The sequence below is a fragment of the Bacillus rossius genome (genome assembly GCF_032445375.1).
Source record: "Bacillus rossius redtenbacheri isolate Brsri chromosome 4 unlocalized genomic scaffold, Brsri_v3 Brsri_v3_scf4_1, whole genome shotgun sequence".
NCBI classification, from domain to species: Eukaryota; Metazoa; Arthropoda; class Insecta; order Phasmatodea; family Bacillidae; genus Bacillus; species Bacillus rossius.
Genome location: NW_026962010.1, coordinates 11,770,254 through 11,774,431, shown reverse-complemented (window position 1 = coordinate 11,774,431; position 4,178 = coordinate 11,770,254). Strand labels below are relative to the sequence as shown.

Below are 4,178 nucleotides of genomic sequence, written 5' to 3'. Positions count from 1 at the left end.
GTAACGTCTTGAAAAACATCTCTTTGCTTCATTTTTTCCTTGGCTTCTTTTCTTTGTATTTTCAGACACATGAGCAGCAATGAAATTGGTTTGTGCATCATAAGAACCAAGCTCCCAGTATTTTATATACTGTTCTTTTCGCACTTCTACTGAAAGTCTCTCGTGACACATTTGTGAGCAATTGCATCGGTAATCTTTGAAAGATTTTACAACTTTTACACCTTTGTTGTTGTAATGTTCTTCATTTCTATTTCGTTTTGCTTTGTTTTCTTCTCTTGAAGTTTCATGCTTCCTCTTTCGCCCTCGCTTTGGCCGCGGATCACATCCTTTCTGCGGAGAATCGGGTGGTTTAGGTGCGAAGTCTGAATCGGTATCAGCATTTTGGTGAACTAACATTTCCTCCTGGAACAAAAAATTTATTTATAAGAACTTAAGTTTCCAAGCACTTTTTGAGTTTGTTGCATGAATAAAATTGTATTTACACTAACCTCACTAATATTTTCTTCTCCCTGAAGAATATCATGGCTTGTAGATGCTACAATGTTTGCATTTTTTCTGGTTACTTCTAAACTAGTTTCATCAGCAGGCAAAAGTTGTACACTCTCGATGGGATCAGTATCCTAAAATAGTTAAATTGTTATTATTAAAATGTGTACTTATATTATTTTTAAACAAATAGGCCAAGAATAATATTAATAATAAATTTAAGGTACTAACGTGTATTTCAAAGCCAGTCCCATTTATCTCTGTAGTTAGGTTTCCAGCCAGGGATGTGTTTGTGAAGTTAGCAGTAATGAACTCTATTTCAACTCCTGGTACTGGCAACAGTACTGAATCAAAGTCATTTTGCCAGAGAGTTACTACTGGAAGTCCAGTACATTCAGGGTCCTGAAATAATAACATATAATTGAATTTAAAAATCTTTATTTCCAACCAATAACTTATATCAATATTAAATATAATATATGTTGCACACACCTGTACATTATTATCTCTTCTATTTCCCTCTTCTTCTTGGAGTATTATATCAATGTTGCTTTCAGTTGTTGGATTGCTAACAGGATTATCCAACAACATTTTATTTCCAGGCCAAACATCACATGTTTTATTATCCTTGGAAGCATCCTAAAATAAAATAACACATTTATATCATGATAATTACTTACATCGACCAAATAACTAGATTATTATTTTTGTTATTAAAGTCTGCACTTACCTCAATACTCTGAACTTGCCTCAAACTCTCTCCTGCTTCACAATCACTATTGTTAGCTGGGTTTTGTAATATACAAAGCTCTACCAATTTTTTACCCCTGCTAAAAATGTCCATATTTTTTAGACACTAACCACATTAAGAATCTGTAATAGCTATTTGAAATCTATAACTAGCATTATTGTCTGTATCTGAACTCTGTAAACATCAATGTTTACTTTAAACAGATCATAGAACAATAGGTATACATTTCTACAAAAGGAACCAACTCACACGGTTCTGTTCTGCTGAAAAAAATTTCCATTATATGTTTTCTGCAAAGAAGAACCAAACAACATGGTTCCTTTTTGCAGAATGTAATACATCCCAAGTAACTTTCAGTCCTTCTTTAAAAATCACATAGATAGGTGCACAAAATAGTTAGAGGTTGGTTTCTTTCTGCAGAATGTAGAATGAGATATCATTTTTCAAGTAACGAGGTTGGCTCATTTTTCCCATTTTTGTGGGTTGGTTCCTTTCTGCAGAAAGTGGTCCAATTGAAATCTTCATCAGTCAACATCCGAGTCGGCATCAATATCCAAGTCGGGATACAAGGTAGGGCCAATTTCAGTTTTATTGTCAGTGGTTAATGCAGGAGAGAGTAGTAAGTTTATAGCTTCCTGGCATAAACTCTTTAATTTCTTCTGTGGTAATTTTCTGATACTTGAAATGTAGGGATCGGAAGTAATCATGAGTCTACTAAAAATATCTTCCATGGTTTTTGTTCTGGAACACTTCCGTGAGAAGTCTTCACGATATCTTTTTAATATCTTTGTTACGAGCTTCTTGAGCATCTTCAGATAACTGGCCAATTGGCAACAATGCGTGAGCGATTATAATAGGACCATGAATTAATACTTTATGCACCGAAGTTGGCATATAATACCAAGGGTATAGTTCAACAAATTTTCTTTCTGTTTCCAATGCATTCACTTGAAACTTATCACAGTCTATATCATAGCCACTCGAAATAACTTGCAGAATCACATGAAAACGTTTGATTAAGATTTCGTCCAACCCTGTTATCGAAGCAGACACGGCCGAGTTTTCAAAAAAACGCCGCGCTGTATTCCCATCATTTGTACTTCCGTATCCTGGCTTTGGACCATCAACTGTTAATCCTAACCTTACACGAAATTCTTTTTGAAGGACTCTCTTGCAGTTTTCAGTCATCTGCTTCTCTTCCACACTGCGAATTTGCCACTTTTTAATGCCAAGTCTGTAGGGCAAATGCAAACAGCATTCAAAGACACGTATCCAAGCATGTAATGTCGACAATCCATACTTTATGTTGGCTTCATCAACCTTCTTTTTTAGAATAGAATCAATATCATTAAAATGTTTGCTTGTTGCTCCACACAGATAGCAACGTAGCGCAGATTTCGTAGATGTCACTGCATTGCAAACTTTAGTATCGATCATTGTGAATGCCATATTGTACATAATCGTAATTTCTTTTTAATCGATTACAGTTTCGAAAGGCACAAATTTCTTTATCTGTTCTTCGAAGTGTTGCCCTTCATCCACTGTCGTCTCTCTGTCTTCGTGCAAAAACTGAAGTCTTAGTGGTCTACAGAATCGGGTAGACGAAGACCTAGGATTCTTCCAAACTACTATTTTTGCCTTAGATTTAGAATCAACAGAAATAAGTTGTAATGGCACAACTGAAGTAAATAACACATTTGAATCTGATTTGCTGCCATCCACAAATGTCTGCTTATATTCACTTTGTCCAGAACTTCCATCGCAACCCCACTTACACAATAAGTTCATACTGCTTACATTTTCTTGAGACAAACTTCTAATTATGTCACTTTGGAGAAATAAAATGCGCTCAACAGTATGGTCCAATAATGCTTGTAAATTTACTTCTGCACTACTTTCTGTAATAACAATAGCCGTTGGAAGTGGAAATCACCTCTTTTGACGTTACAATGTCTAATAAATCGATGAACGCTTGCTGCACGCACGAAATTGTCCCACTACGGATGTCCCACTACCGATGTCCCACTACATGCGTGGCGTCTCTCTGGTATGTTGCGGACGGTACAGAGAACTCAGCCGGCACGTGGCGGCGTACTGGTTCGAGGTTAGAAAATGATTTTCGAGTTCCAGCTGCGCTTCGGTCGAGGACGGACGTGTCCCGGAGCTGCTCTACCAGATCTTCAGTTGTGGCTCGCACCTAGTGCAGCCCAGCGCTCACCGCCCAAGCTGTGGATAGCACTTCTTAGTGCTACCCAGCAATCTTGAAAGGTGCCTGTGTGCTAAATGCGCACAGGCGGTAACGGTAAAGTGTATGTGGCATACGAGTGACGTCAGACGAACTAAGCAACACCCGGGGAGTTAGATCCCCTATAGCCTAGCCTGAACCCGGCTAACTAGCCCCGGGGGACGGTCAGTGGGTGGAACTGAGCGGCAGGAGACTAACCAGAAAAAGACAATGACCAGCGAAACAATAGACATGGCAGTGAGCGAGGCCCCTTCAGGGCCGAGCTCTGACGACGCAGGCGGGTGGTCAATGGCCACCGGCAAGCGCACGAAACGCCTGCACGCGGAGGTGTCCGGTGCAAGCAGCGACGACGAGGCGGGCCCCTCCCCCCCTCGCCCACAGCCAACTACAGGCCATGCCGCCGGAGCTGCGGCACCGCCCAAAAAACACAAAGTGAAGCTCCTGTTCGTCTTCTTGGACCAGGGGCACACGTACCCAAGGGTGTACACCACCCTCAAGCAGGCCCTGGCAGAGAAGTTCACCTGCCAGAACCGCGGCAAGGACGAGATCCAGGTTAATCCTGCGTCCGTCCCCGACTACCAAAGGGCAGTCCAGGCCCTGAAGGCAATAGGCGCCCAGCACTCCGTCCTCCTTCAGAGTGACGAAGTGCCAAAAAAATTCGTGTTGCGCGGAGTACACCGCCACACCCCGGCCGAT

At 40.9% G+C, this 4,178-nt stretch overlaps 1 long non-coding RNA gene across 1 annotated transcript; it reads right to left on the bottom strand.

The window, feature by feature from the left end:
• Positions 1-341: 341 nt before the first annotated feature.
• On the bottom strand, positions 342-1,394 carry LOC134541611 (uncharacterized). The gene is made up of 3 exons (XR_010076666.1): positions 718-1,394; positions 489-620; positions 342-402 (listed from the first exon to the last, which is right to left on the bottom strand). It is a non-coding gene; the product is annotated as an uncharacterized LOC134541611 (long non-coding RNA).
• Between the last annotated feature and the right edge of the window lie 2,784 nt (positions 1,395-4,178).